This window comes from Eriocheir sinensis, chromosome 15 (assembly GCF_024679095.1).
Source record: "Eriocheir sinensis breed Jianghai 21 chromosome 15, ASM2467909v1, whole genome shotgun sequence".
Classification (NCBI taxonomy): Eukaryota; Metazoa; Arthropoda; class Malacostraca; order Decapoda; family Varunidae; genus Eriocheir; species Eriocheir sinensis.
The window spans coordinates 9,822,247-9,838,523 of NC_066523.1; the positions used below are offsets into that span (position 1 = coordinate 9,822,247).

The window sequence follows — 16,277 nt, forward strand, 5'->3', positions numbered from 1 at the left end:
AGGTTCGACACCTGCCTGTTGTGGATGCGCTGCCTCGGCACACATGACTAACTTGATGACAGTTTGAAGATAGGCATTTCGCACAAGCATGCCGAGGGGCTGTGTGTCTTGGTCGCGAGAGAAGACGCATGACGAACTTGTTACATGTTGGTGGCAGTATGTGTGCGTGTGCGTGTGTGTGTGTGTGTGTGTGTGTGTGTGTGTGTGTGTGTGTGTGTGTGTGTGTGCGTGTGCGTGGTGTGTGTGTGTGTGTGTGTGTGTGTGTGTGTGTGTGTGTGTGTGTGTGTGTGTGTGTGTGTGTGTGTGTGTGTGTGTGTGTGTGTGTGTGTGTGTGTGTGTGTGTGTGTGTGTGTGTGTGTGTGTGTGTGTGTGTGTGTGAGAGAGAGAGAGAGAGAGAGAGAGAGAGAGAGAGAGAGAGAGAGAGAGAGAGATCTGCTAGGCGCGGGAGAAAAGGAACTACCTATGCATAAGTAATAAGTAATACAAGAGTTGGTCAATAGCTTAAAGAAGGGTTTGTTCGATGTCCCATATAATTATTAATCCAGCCTTAGATAAGACAGGGAGGGAGTGCACTAACATCACACGGGAGTGAGTCATGAGCACGAAAGTATATATTCTCAAGGCACAGTATTGAAATGGAGCAGCAAAATCCTTTGTGAGCCACTAGCTGTTGCGTGAATGAGCAGAGGCAAGTCAACAGCAGCAGACTTCATCGAATTCTTTCATCGTGTCGACCGTGAACCATATCTTTATAATTCATTGGAGCGAGTGGTCGGGAGGAGTGAACCCTAATAGGAGGGGCCTGATGATGTTATGCTCTGCGGCGAAAGTCTTCGTTTGAATAACATCAAAGAGTGATGATGATGTTGATGCCGGAGGTAATTCCGGTGTGGTGGTCGTGTTGTTGTTGTTGTTGTAGTTGGTGGTGGTGGTGGTGATGGTGGTGGTGGTGGTGGCATGGAGATGTGAACAATGCAGCATTTAGTGCCCGCTGTTCCACTTTGTCTTCATTGTGTCCCGTGTTTGTTGTTGCCACAAGGAAAAGATTGATGACTCTTTAGGTCACTGTGTGAGCCCATTGACCATTAACGATAAGCCTGCGGGGTCACTGCCGCTCCCCAGCAAGAGGCTATCTTGAAGGAAAAGTGAGAGCTAAGGGACAGCGGGGATGGGGCGAGGGAGGATAAGGTAAGGTGGCAGCGGTGGCCTGGTATCGATCCTGGGGACGCAGAACACACATTGTTCCCCCGCCGCCCCCCGCCCCCCGAAGCACCTCCCGCCCACGCCACCCGGGGCCCTCTACGAAGTAGCTTAATTGGCTGTTTGCATAGAACTTATTTTTTGGTTTATTCAAGCCAATACTAACATTTAACATTACAACTCCTATTACGGAGAATAATGGTGTAGGCACAAGCGTTCTAATAAATTACTGTCCATTCAAAAAACATTTAGAGATGAAATATATTTGTTTATTCCTCTTTCATTTTAGTATTATATGATGCACGCTTTTCCCAGACAGTGACGAGAAGCGTGCCCGGCATGGCCTGTCACAGTCACTTCCGAGCCTCACGATAACCCAGCCAGGCGAAAGGGGATTCTGGTTCGGCGAGGGGCGAGCACTGATGTGAGTCACACTGCGTGAACAAGACGTTAGTGAGTTGCACAGTCGTAAAATTGGTCGTTGGGGCGTGTGGCGTCCGGTCAGGCCGGCACTGCAACTCCCCGGGGCTCACGGACGCCCATGCTGGCAGCTCGGGGACGGATGAAGACAGAACATCGTAGCGGCGGCCCGAGACCTGAGAATAAAAACAAAGTATTAAAAAAATAGGCTTCGATGGCGTCGTCAGCTTCAAAATTTAGCTTTAAGCTCCTGTTGTAACGACTACTTAATCCCCCCAAAATGCATGTCTCTCAAAAGATGAGATTCAAATATTATTTTCTGAACTTTCTGGACGTTGTCAAGAGCTGATCATTACATTGTGTGTAACGTGAGGCATTACCATCGTTTTCTTGATGATTGTGCAAAGAAAAAAATAGAAAATTCCATAAAAACTCAAAGTCAAGTCAAAAAACAAAATTCTCTCACTTTGGACATGCAACAAGAGAATGTAATCTTAAGAAACTTTTAAACTTTTAGGGAGTTGGTTCAGACTTCCTAATGAGGACAGCACCTGGTCTCCCTGGCGTGCGTAGAGAATAAAGCATGATTCTTCTTCTCGCCCCCAACACCTCTTCCTTTTCCATCTCTACCAGCACCAACACACTACAGCCTTCCTCACCACCATCACCACCAGCACCAACACTATACAGCCTTCCTTACCACCATCACCACCAGCACCAACACTATACAGCCTTTCTTACCACCATCACCTCCAGCACCAACACCACAGCCTTCCTCACCACCATCACCTCCAGCACCAACACTACAGCCTTCCTTACCACCATCACCTCCAGCACCAACACCACAGCCTTCCTTACCACCATCACCTCCAGCACCAACACTACAGCCTTCCTTACCACCATCACCACCAGCACCAACACTATACAGCCTTCCTCACCACCATCACCTCCAGCACCAACACCACAGCCTTCCTCACCACCATCACCTCCAGCACCAACACCACAGCCTTCCTTACCACCATCACCACCAGCACCAACACTATACAGCCTTCCTCACCACCATCACCACCAGCACCAACACTATACAGCCTTCCTCACCACCATCACCTCCAGCACCAACACCACAGCCTTCCTTACCACCATCACCACCAGCACCAACACTATACAGCCTTCCTCACCACCATCACCTCCAGCACCAACACCACAGCCTTCCTTACCACCATCACCTCCAGCACCAACACTACAGCCTTCCTTACCACCATCACCACCAGCACCAACACTATACAGCCTTCCTTACCACCATCACCACCAGCACCAACACTATACAGCCTTCCTTACCACCACCACCACCAGCACCAACACTATACAGCCTTCCTTACCACCACCACCACCAACACCAACACTATACAGCCTTCCTTACCACCATCACCACCAACACCAACACTATACAGCCTTCCTTACCACCATCACCTCCAGCACCAACACTACAGCCTTCCTTACCACCATCACCTCCAGCACCAACACTACAGCCTTCCTCACCACCATCACCACCAGCACCAACACTATACAGCCTTCCTCACCACCATCACCACCAGCACCAACACCACAGCCTTCCTTACCACCATCACCACCAGCACCAACACTATACAGCCTTCCTTACCACCACCACCACCAGCACCAACACCACAGCCTTCCTCACCACCATCACCACCAGCACCAACACTATACAGCCTTCCTCACCACCATCACCACCAGCACCAACACTATACAGCCTTCCTCACCACCACCACCACCAGCACCAACACTATACAGCCTTCCTCACCACCACCACCACCAGCACCAACACTATACAGCCTTCCTCACCACCATCACCACCAGCACCAACACTATACAGCCTTCCTCACCACCACCACCACCACCACTACTACCACTGCCATCATCACCACCACCCCCCATAACCCCGAACACTGCCAATACTTTAAAAAAAACGAAGAACTATCATTGCGAAAGAGGTTATCACGTCATCTAAAAATCAGTGTCAATAGTGAGGGTGATTGCAGGACTGTTATATTTGTTGATGATGCGATTTTTACGGTCCTGGAACTCCGTACTCTATTACCAAAGTGGCGGGCAGGATCCATCTACGCCAACAGTATATTTAACGGCTAACAGCCAAATGAAGGTGTTTCAGATCAGCATCGTGTCCACCTTCCCCATTAGGTTCCCGTGTGTTTTGCTCGTATAATGTTTAGAAGTTTTAAAATAACATGTAGTACTTGTATGTTTTACTGCATGCGTACAGGTGAACCATTGCAGCATTCCTCTTCTAAATTGGGATGAACATATGAAACTGAATTTTTTTACCAAGATATTGCATGGATCTTGTATCCCATCATGCAGGTTACTGAAGTGTTTTTGTGATGTACCTGATCAGACGACGAGGAACAGTAGTTTCCAAACGAATCAGGAGGAAACTAAAACTGTGTATGAATAGTTGATGGTTTCAGTGTTTGTTCACATTTCCTGGGAGGTGGCAGCACAAAAACACTGATATTCGAGAGTTTCCTGGTGATCCAGTATGGCTACGAAATCTTCTGTTCTGCAGAAGAAACGCACTGAATCCCTTTCATCATTCAATTTTCTGGTTTGTTTCAAGACGACGCTGGTTCACATGTGGTACAAGTCTGATATTGTACTAATCATGTTTACACATTTTCAGTGTTTGTCGGAAAGATGATGACGAGGCTTTATTGCATTCCTGATTCCGTGACCTGTGTGGCTGTCTCTGTTGACTCGTGCACATCCTCGATAATCCAAACTTTCGGATACAGCGGCAAAACTACCATGTACTCGACTGTATCTTTTAATAGATTGTCGCAAATATCAGATACATTTGAGATGAAGAGATTAGGATCATTCAGAAGTCACGAATTACTTACGTGTCTCCAAAATTGTGAGAAATCTCTGCCTCACGAAGTCTTCATTCTAATGTTTACTTGTCTCTGAATGTCTAAATGTAGGTTCTGGTTTATCAGTATTTTTTTAGACATCATGCTTAGTGCTGGGGTTTTTATGCCATTTTAACGCAGAACTTTCCTCTGTGTATGCACTTAGAGTTTTCCGTCACCATACCATACTTTTTTTTTCTTTCATTCTCGTAGTTCCTAAGGATCTTTATCTAGTCTCATCTCATATTCTGTATGGGCTCTTACCATTACTAATGTGTTGATTACTTGAAAGAACCAAACAGCTCCGCGTGTATGGAATCGTCCCGAATGAATCTTCTTGGTAGTGAACATGCTGATTATCTGGCAAGGATTTCGTGTTAATTGGGGAGCTCAGTCTTTCTCAGAATTTTAATTTTCCATAATCTTCGCCTCGCTATCGATGTGGTGATGACATTTTTATTTTCTTGTATGTTTTTACAATTCTCGGTTTGTCCCACGTAGCGCAGCCACTGCCAATATTTTTTTGTTATAATATTATTATTATTATCTGTTCGTGTGTAATAATAATAATAATAATAATAATAATAATAATAATAATAATAATAATAATAATAATAATAATAATAATAATAATAATAATAATAATAAACGAGTTATTAAATGATAGCAGCTGTAAAGCTGAAAATATACACGTTACAAAAACACTTTTGGAATAGAAAAAAAAAAAGGAAAATGTACAATGTGAAAGGGATATGGGGGTCTGGGGTGGTGGGGGGGGAGGTGAGGTGGTGGAATGCAGTGCGCTGGTGCGGTAGGAGGCGGTGTGGTTTTTCGGATGACGGGTCAGGTGTAAGCCCAAGGTCAACCCCAGGTCAAAAAGGGTCGGGGGTGCAGGTAGAGGCGGTGTCGGCCGTCACTCAGCTTATGGGCTTAGCGATGACCTGCTATTCTATCCAGCCGGTGTGACAAGATAGGAAGAGGTGGACCGCGCGGCAGTGGGCGTGGGAACATATATGTCGTCTGCACTGCCTTGTATGTTGAGCGGCGTGCTGAGTGCCCCAACCATAAGTCCACCTGAGTGACGGGCCTCAACACTGCACTGCACCTGAACCGAATTCTCCCAGCAGCATGATGGTCGGGCTGGTGTACCTGGGGGCACCTGGGGCGTCGGTTGGATGGTAAGGCCGCGTCGACGTCACACCGGCCATTTCTACTCTTCGGTGTCTTCACGGCACCACAAACGCACTGCACTCACTGTCTGTCACCATGATGTCACAAAAGTATCTTACGGTGTTGGGTTTTGATGAAAAGGGAGAGGGGGATGGAGGGGAAGGGGGGAGGCCAACAGGCTGGCCCCAGGCTGCTCCTTACGGAGCGCCGTGACCCATGTCTGACCTCGGTCAGGTCTGGGCCACAATGTGTGTATATATGTGTGTGTGTGTGTGTGTGTGTGTGTGTGTGTGTGTGTGTGTGTGTGTGTGTGTGTGTGTGTGTGTGTAATTCATCTATGTGTATATTTCCCGATTGAGCTCCTCATTCAGCGAGGGTGCTGGCTGGTGATCGCAAGTCCATCGCGTGACCCGACCATGGTGAATAATTATGTTCATGTTCTTGCTCCTGTTTCTGTTCTTACTATAGAAGCAAGATTATAGAAAGTATATTTTAGCATAGTCTTGGAATAGCTTCTCGTTCATAACACATGTACGTACCGTGGTGTACGTACGCTTGCATGTATGTGCGTGTTGGTGTTATCTAAATTACGCTGCCCGAACCCTGGCCCCACCTGACACTAGTTACACCTTTACGTAATTACATGAAATCGAATGTGTATCCATGTTAAAGTAAAATGAGAAGAAAATCCTGAGGCAATCTTGACGTTCCCAGAAGGAAAGAAACGAAGAAGCAAAGCCTGTGACGTTCTCAGATTTTTAATGGCATTGTCGATCATTAGACGGAAGGAGGGAAGGAGGAGGTAAAGGAGGTAGGGGGGTGCAGGTCGGAGGGGGATGCGTGAAGGAAGGCAGGGGGAGGGGGAGATGGGGAGAAAAAAAATAAAAGGAGGGGACGGAAGGAGGAAGAGGGGAAGTACGTGGGGGGTGCAGGTTGAAGGGGACGAGTGAAAGGAGGTGCGAGTAGGGAGGTATAAAGAAGGAGAGAGAAGAAGGAGAAGGAAGGAAGGAGGGAGGGAATTCCGAGCACTTACGGCTGGCTGTCACGCCACTCTCCTCCTCTAGCAGAATCGACGTCAGCTGGAAGTTTCGACACCGGCGCCATAAAGATATTTCGAGCGCCGATAAGTACCTCCTTTAAGCTGAACGAAGCGGACATAATATTGAAAACGGGACGGCTGTAGTTTTTATCTTGCGCCAAACAAAAGACGCTGTTCACACAAAAGACGGAAGGTGCCACAAAAGAATGGTCAGCTTTAACTAATTAGTATTTAGTTAGGACCAGGATTGTGTGGCTCCATGCTGACCACCACCTCGCCGCGCCCATGCAGACGACAGGATCCCCAGGGCCGAGAGGAAGGCAATATAAGGCCGAAAACTTGTGACGGCCGGGACAAGAAGTTATTGGAGGACGGAGCGCCATCACCCCCTTGCCGGCTGTCGTGTTTGTTATATTTTTCTTTATCGCTAAAAGTTTCTTACGGCGTTCCTATTTTTCTCCATCGATTCATGCTCGTCTTTTTTTGTCCTTTGTATTGTGTTCCCCGTCTGCAATTATATAAAAAAAAGTGTAAAAGTAATTGAAGCAAGGCATTAACAGGGTACTCAGGAAAAGTTATAAAAAGTAAGTAAAGATTATTTGCCACAGTTTTCTTGTAGCTTTTACCGCACGCCTCGTCGATGCCTGACACTCTAATGGTCACAATGAAAACCAAGCCAGTCACTCCTTCATCACGTGCCCCAGAGACGCTGCCCTGATACGGATTTAATAGGACATTTTTTTAGTATTATTTCGAGACGTGTACACAACAGGTTTTCTTGCTCTGATTACTTCATGAATAGTTGCAGTATATTTGATCTAAACTAAATAAGTAAATAAATAAAGTGTGTAATTTGCAAGGCATGCCCATCTTTACTCCTTGTTAGAATTGTTGGCATTAACGAATTCGCTATAAATGGAAAACCTTGCATCATGCCATATTATTAGTAATTATTAAACGAACTCAGTGAGGGTGCAAGAGCTTGGCCACAGGAAGCACATGTGTGTCCCGTATTTTTTTTAATCTTTTTTCATGGTTATAAGTTTGGTAAGGAGCTGTTCTTAAAGCCAAGAGTATTTTCAGTTTCTGTAAAAATAAAAACCTTTCATACACGGTTAAAGCAAGTCATGGCCACCCATCTCAGGCATAAACTTCACGAATGAGTTTGTTGTTTGCGACCTCATAAAGTTGTAGGCGCCTGATAATTTCAACTAATTAGGATATGTTTGGCCCGACTAGATCATATCACTTTTCATTGGAGGCTGCTGCTCTGGTTGACGAGCTCACGATGTGGGAGTATGATGACGCCTCTTTGTGGCTGGCCCTCAAGATCGCCGATGATGGTCTTCGTTTCGTTAATCTATTTTAGGATTCAGTAATGTTACAAGAATGAAGTCAACAGAAAACACTAACGTTAAATAGTTTTTATTTATATATAACTGAACTCCTCCTATTGAATTTTGTTCTCTTACAAGGCTTAAACTGTCTTTTTTTTTCTCTGGCAGCCTGTTATTTTCTATCCCAGAAAGTGATTGGTTTCATAAGTTTGAAGAGTAATGCTTGATCACGAGCTGAGCCAGGACAAGATATGTTCAAGGATTTTATGAGAGTATCACACACACACACACACACACACACACACACACACACACACACACACACACACACACACACACACACACACACACACACACACACACATCCCTAAGGCAGGTCAGCCATAAATAAACTGAAACTCGATACAGCTTCAAAGAAATAAATTCCTGGCATGATTGCCTTCGTCAGTGTGTGTGTGTGTGTGTGTGTAAGAGTGGGGGTGGCGTTATGGTGTGTAGTTTGGTATACTTCTGTGTAATTTTTTTTTTTTTAATGTGCCCGAATTGAGGTTAGGTCTGTCCTGGTCACGTATTATATTTCTGCTTGAACCTTAATAGTGGAGCTTCGCTGACTGTAACATGTTCAGATTCAGATATCTTAATCGTGAATTGTCTGCTCTTAAACTACAGGCTTGTGTCTGTGTCTATGTCTGTCTGTCTCTGAGCTGGGTCCGAGGTGTAAATCGCTCAGGATGACCCACGGAGAAAGATGATTTACACACTGTACAGTATATCATTCCCAGTGGCCAAGCGGTGTATCAGGTTCGTCTAGTTGCCCATAGAGAGAGAGAGAGAGAGAGAGAGAGAGAGAGAGAGAGAGAGAGAGAGAGAGAGAGAGAGAGAGAGAGAGAGAGAGAGAGAGAGAGATAGTGAGAGAGAGAGAGAGAGAGAGAGAGAGAGAGAGAGAGAGAGAGAGAGAGAGAGAGAGAGAGAGAGAGAGAGAGAGAGAGAGAGAGAGAGAGAGAGAGAGAGAGAATATATAGCATGTGTGGGTTTGGTGCTTGCCTCGGTACCGAGAGGTTGAGAGCTCAGCTCAAAGCGGCTTCTCGGTAAGAGAGGCAGCGCTGAATGGTCTTCGCTTCCTGGCTTCCTTCGCTTCATAACATTAATCGTCATGTTGTGTACAAAGCCACATTTTTTTTTCTTTTTTTTTTGCAAAAGTTGCAGTCCTGTAGGTGTATAAAAACCTTATTGGATTCTTTCAAAGTCAAAATATTCGTAACCCTAAAGACACACACACACACGGAGACGGTGGCCGAGAGTGGTCAGCGTGCCGGCGCCGGACGCGGGTTCCATTCTAGCCCTCCACCACAGCTTGGATATTTCAGTCACCGCGGAGTGGCCTAAGACTCCCCACATGCTGTCCTGAAGACCACCAATCAACCTGGACTCTAGAGTTTTTCTCTAAAGATAGCTTCAAAGATGAACTCCGAGGGGCAACAAGAGCCAAGCAAGACGGCGCCACTATATAAATACTTGCCTACGCCAGAACGGGTTGGAGCAGACCATCAGGCCCAGTCAAGAAACCCTTCCGGCGCTTTAGGTCGAGACTTAAAAAGAAAAAGAAAAAAAACTGCACGCAAGCACGCGCGCGCGTGGAAGCATGCATCTACTCGTACAAGCGCACACGCATACACACACAATGCGCTTTTATCAATGGATATTAGGGGCATGAACAATATTTTAGTGACTGTGATGATAATTATGATAGAAGTAATTGTACCAACGATACATCAGACAAAAGTGCTTATTGTGTCGGCACTCGGCAGTCCTGATGGTAATGATATGCAACTACCACGGCAATAACTAATGTTCAGTATTATGAAATGTAAAACAAACGCTGTGAATTGTGAACATTAGAAGGACGAGTTCAGTTCTTTATATATTTGAAAATTCATATTCCTACTGAAATTTTTACTTACATTTTGTTTTTGGTGAAAGCCAGGATTACAGGTAACAAAAAACACCTAAATGTGGATCGTATTAACAGGCTCATGTATAAGGTGCTCTTGGCCTAGCGGTGGTACGGAAGGAAAAGGTGCCTAGAAATCAGGTTCAGGATAAACATATTAGTTTTCGGTGCTTCATTCGGTATTGTTTACCTCTAAGACAATCTCTCTCTCTCTCTCTCTCTCTCTCTCTCTCTCTCTCTCTCTCTCTCTCTCTCTCTCTCTCTCTCTCTCTCTCTCTCTCACACACACACACACACACATGTACATGTCCATTATACGAGGGTTTGTCAGTTCCGTCGTTTAATTTGTCTGGAATGAAATTGGCTTCTCGTCGCGCTCGATATTGGATGGAGAAAGTTGCGGACACTCAAATGGCGATGGCTAACCAAACGAGGCGAAATGAGAGAGAGAGAGAGAGAGAGAGAGAGAGAGAGAGAGAGAGAGAGAGAGAGAGAGAGAGAGAGAGAGAGAGAGAGAGAGAGAGAGAGAGAGAGAGAGAGAGAGAGAGAGAGAGAGAGAGAGAGAGAGAGAGAGAGAGAGAGAGAGAGAGAGAGAGAGAGAGAGAGACTGAGTTACATAGATTTACATAAATTCAGACCACGCAGACCCTACGGTAGGTGATCTTTCTTAAACCTAAGTGATTCTACATTAATCCGATGGCTCCAAAGCTTTGCATTTCTACTTTAAAAAATATTAAGTTGAAGGAAGTTTCGGTCGAGCTTGTTTTTAAAGGAGTCAATCGTGTTACACTGGATTACTGAAGGTGGGAGTTTATTCCATTCTCGCACTTTTTTTTTTACGTCATGGCCTATTGCGCCGGTAGGCTTCTTCCCGGTGGATCCTGATGGTCGGCCCTAGGCTTCTTCCCGGTGGGGCCTGATGGTCGGCCCAGCCCGTTCTGGCGCAGGCGAGTGTTTATAGTGGCGCCATCTTGCATTGGCTCATGCTGCCCTCCCGGAGCTCATCTTTAATCCTAAAATCTAGAGTCCGGGTTGATAGGTGGTCTTCTGGACAGCATGTGCGTAGTTTTCAGCCACTCGGCGGCGGCTGAAAAATCCCAGCTTGGTGGCACCGGTCGGGGATTGAACTCGCGTCGTCCTGAACGCGGCGCCGTCACGCTATCCATTCAGCACCATTTGGTGCAGTCTGAATTTACTTGTTTACATTTAAGTTTTGTGCCATTATTTTTCAATATTTTTCAATGCAAAGTGTCATCGATCATAAACAATTTTGAATTGTCCACATTCGTGAAGCCATTAAGTATTTTAAAACATTCGATCAGTTTTCCTCGGAGGCGACGTTTTTTCAAGAAAGAACAACTTAAGAGTTGAGAGTCTTTCGTCATAGGGTTTGTTGCGCAAGGAAGGAATCATTTTTATTGCCCGACTTTGAACACCTAATTTTGCAATATTCTCATGGTGGGGAGACCAAAACTGTACCGCGTATCCCAAGTGGGGTCTGACTAAACTACTGTAAAGCGGAAGTATTACATCTTTATTTTTTAATAAGAAAGTTTCTTTTAATGAAGCCCAGCATTCTGTTCGCTTTATTTGCTGCGTCGATGCATTGCTGTGAGAATTTGAGGTTTGGCGCGATTTTGACACCCAGGCCCTTGACGCATTGAACTCTTTTGAGTTTAACGCCACGCATTTCGTAATCGAACCTCTTATTCCTTGGTCCAACTTGAAGGACCTGGCACTTGTCTATATTAAAGGGCATCTCCCATCTGTCAGACCAAAGTTAAATTTTATGCAAACTTTCTTGGAGGCTTTGTCTGTCTTCGTCAGTGACAACCGAGTTACCAATCTTTATGTCGCCTGCAAATTTACTAATGAGATTATTGCACTAGGCCAAGGACCGAGCCCTGCGGGACACCATTAGTGACAGGCGCCCTCTCTGAGTTATATCCATCGATCGCCACTCTTTGCTGTGTTGCTCAACCAATGCACGATCCGATGGTGTACTTGACCGTCAATACCAGAGTGAGAGAGAGAGAGAGAGAGAGAGAGAGAGAGAGAGATACTATTCTATATGACATGGAGGGAAGGTCACCTGGGGAGAGAGATGGGTGTGGTAGACGCGGTACACGAGGGCAGAGTGATTTCCCTAACAGCTTTCCAACACTTGTTCTTTGTTTGGGAGCGCACATGAAAAGGACACTTGCCTGCAACACCTGTGCTGCACACCTGCTCGGCACCAGTTTGTGTGGCGCTCAAACTGTCATTTCTGAATTACCCAGATCTTTTTGAAAACTTTTATTTTTCTATCGTGGTTATCGATGCGTTGCACGCGACGTCATCACAAACAGAGGCAGTCTGAGATCCGCTTTGTTTGCATCTTGTACTGGCGAGAAAGGCAATTAGAAACTACTGTTTACGAGGACTTTAATGAAATGTCTTCATTCTGTGGTGTTACTGGATACGTAACCACATTTTTTTTCACGTTTTTGCCTATGGCGCCGGTTTCTTGGTGGGGCCTGATGGTCGGCCCCAGCCCGTTATGGCGCAGTCAAGTGGTTATAGTGGCGTCATTTTGCTTGGCTCATGCTGCCCCTCGGAGCTCATCTTTGATCCTCTTTTTAGAGAGAGAGAGAATCTAGAATCTGGGTTGCTAGATGGTCTTCAGGACAGCATGTGGGTAGTCTTAGGCCACTCGACGATGACTGAAATATCCCAGCTTGTGGCTGTGGGCGGGACGCGAGCCCACATCCTCCTGGACGCGGCGCTGGCACGCTAACCACTCGGCCAGCACTTCCCCATCATTTAAACAAGTTGTCAGAAAAGTCCTCCATAAATACTTTAATAACAATGAGATATATGGTAGAAAAAGGAAAATAACACATGAACGTCAAGGGAAGTAGCTAGGGATTACTGTCTGGGCATATTTCCTTGAAAAAGAAAATTCAATCTTAACATCTTGGTTTTTGTTATTGGAAACTCAAATTCCATTAACAAGTCTCCTGAAAAAGCCTTCTTATAGATTCTTACTGTAAATCTAAATTGGTTATATGAGGCAAAAGAGAAGACACAGGAACGTCGTGAAAGTGTCCGGACAGAGTTATACGAAACTGAAGAAAAAAACATATTACTATAGCTTTGTAGAGTAATTGGTTTTGGCAACAAGTGAAACCGTTCCCTGAGAAGCCTTATCATAGTCTACAGCAGTGGACAAGAGTCATGAAAGGAAAATACAGCAGACAACACCGAAACGCCGAAGAAACAGACAGGCCAACCTGGCAAAGGCTGAGCTGGCAGTGCGGCAAAAAAAGTATTTCCTTGCATGCCGTGATTTCCCCGTGATGCCGTCCGTGCTTGGTAAAACTTTACCATTTATGTAACACTGTATGATGACAGTTAAGTATACGAAGCTATTCGGAGACTATTCATGGTAGTTGCTGAAAACTTTCTTTTCCCTAACTTCCCTCCTCATCTATAAGTTTATCTAATCTCCATTTAAAGCATTGAATCGTATTTGTATGAACTACGCATCTACTTAATTTGTCTCATTCATTCACCAGCTTATTTGTAAGCCTGTTTTTATATATTTGCTTCCTGATCATAAATGTATTCAATTTACTGTGCACACTGTTTGTGAACCATTATGAACTATTTTTGTCATTATAAGTACCTTCATGATCTAAATCACCCATATTAATTCTCTTAACCCATTTGAAAACTTTCATCAAATCACTTCGAAGACTGAAGGGTTTTCCAAGAATGTAAATTAAGCTTCTAAGTGTTTCTCTGTACAGTAAGTTTCTAAGCCCGTGGATTATTTTTACCAATCAGCTCTTGACACTCGGGATAAACACTCCGAGGCCCCCCCGTGACTCACAACACATCCGCCGCACATCTCATCTCGGTTCCATGGAAAAATTTCTCATACTCTAAAAATACATTCTCTGTAGCTATATTATATGACATCTAAGCCTCTCGAGTGTGCTGAAAAGAAGTAATAATTTGAAAACTACGTCATTTGCCTCGTAGAGTTTCGGCATCGACTGCAACAAATAGCTCTCGTTCCCTCCCATCAACGATATCTTTATAAGATTGCAGCTTCTTTGCCCTCTTTTCCTCGTGGGTGGTAAAACTAGTTGTGAAGACATATTAGTCTATTATATTTAAGTACGACACGGATGACCACTCTGTTACGTCGGTGCCAAAAATGCCTAGATTCATAATGATTCGGGAGGCGGTGTTGCCGCGCACATTATTTCTATGTTTGCTGCAATGCTGCACTCGCTGTTAGTTCATGGCAACAGACTGAATAACCTTGAAAAGTAATGAAGTCTTTCACCTCTGACTAAGCCACCACTGCACCTTTGGCCCCACACAGCAAATGTAGACCAGCTGTGCCGTGACGTCCGTGTAGTGTGTGTGCCATGAATATAATTATTATTATTGATGCCATCCGTTATATAGGAAATATTATAGTTTGCTTATTTATGGACTTCCCCTTGCTCTGCCTTACCGTGACTTCTGAACGCAAAGCAGGAAAAGGAGAGACTCATCATGCAGTATCTTCCCAGCTTGTAAGGAAACACTTGACCATGTACATATTCTCGCTCTTCTTTTTCGTGTACCTTGCTGCCATGTCTCACCACAAAGCAGGACCAAGACGGACTCAACCTGCAGCCTTACATCGTAGTCGCTGAATGGTCGCCTTGGTAACTGCTACAAGCTTGGTCCATCACGTTGCAGGCTCTGGACGACGTGTTTCCATGCAGCAAGACGCTTTTAAGTCTTTGCCGCGGTATCGCCTCTTGCTGCAACGAGTTATTGATATTCTATAACTTTCAGGCAGGCGACGGATGGCTGCTGTGGATAATTAATAGATGAGCTGGTTTGGGTATGACACGTACTGCGAGTATTTTGGGAGTCTCTTTTTTTTTCTTCAGGCAGTGATAAAACTCGACCGTACTTCCCTTGCATAGTGACGCCATTCCACGTACTCTCCCCTGATACGTTTACTGCTTCCTTCTTATCAGCGGCCATTTTGAAGCATCTCACAAGCTTGGTGCCACGCGTTTTCAAGCTACAACCTTTCCTGTTATGCCTCATCCCACTACCACTTATTCGTTATGCTTCATCCCACTACCACTTATTCGTTATGCCTCATCCCACTACCACTTATTCATTATGCCTCATCCCACTACCACTTATTCGTTATGCTTCATCCCACTACCACTTATTCGTTATGCTTCATCCCACTACCACTTATTCGTTATGCCTCATCCTGCTACCACTTATTCGTTATGCCTCATCCCACTACCACTATTCGTTATGCCTTATCCCACTACCACTTATTCGTTATGCCTTATCCCACTACCACTTATTCGTTATGCCTCATCCCACTACCACTATTCGTTATGCCTCATCCCACCACCACTTATTCGTTATGCCTCATCCCACTACCACTATTCGTTATGCCTTATCCCACTACCACTTATTCGTTATGCCTTATCCCACTACCACTTATTCGTTATGCCTCATCCCACTACCACTATTCGTTATGCCTTATCCCACAACCACTTATTCATTATGCCTCATCCCACTACCACTTATTCGTTATGCCTTATCCCACTACCACTTATTCGTTATGCCTCATCCCACTACCACTTATTCGTTATGCCTTATCCCACTACCACTTATTCGTTATGCCTTATCCCACTACCACTTATTCGTTATGCCTCATCCCACTACCACTTGTTCGTTATGCCTCATCCCACTAACACTTATTCGTTATGCCTCATCCCACTACCACTTATTCGTTATGCCTTATCCCACTACCACTTGTTCGTTATGCCTCATCCCACTAACACTTATTCGTTATGCCTCATCCCACTAACACTTATTCGTTATGCCTCATCCCACTACCACTTATTCGTTATGCCTCATCCCACTACCACTTATTCGTTATGCCTCATCCCACTACCACTATTCGTTATGCCTCATCCCACTACCACTTATTCATTATGCCTCATCCCACTACCACTTATTCGCTTTGCCTCACCCCACTACCACTTATTCGCCATCTTTGTTCACGGTGGTCCTATACTGTGTCATGTATTTTTACTATTACTTATTATAAAATTAGTAAGGCTATTAAAACAGGAGCAAAATCTATTTCTAGTTCAACTACAACTACTACTACTACTACTACTACAACTACT

General features: G+C 44.9%; 1 long non-coding RNA gene across 1 annotated transcript in view; it reads right to left on the bottom strand.

Moving 5' to 3' along the window:
* Positions 1–1,453: 1,453 nt before the first annotated feature.
* LOC126998893 (uncharacterized) overlaps positions 1,454–16,277 on the bottom strand; it is a 34,751-nt gene continuing 19,927 nt past the window's right edge. Inside the window, exon 2 of the long non-coding RNA XR_007753062.1 lies at positions 1,454–1,796. This is a non-coding gene — a long non-coding RNA (uncharacterized LOC126998893). The remainder of the gene's footprint in view (positions 1,797–16,277) is intronic.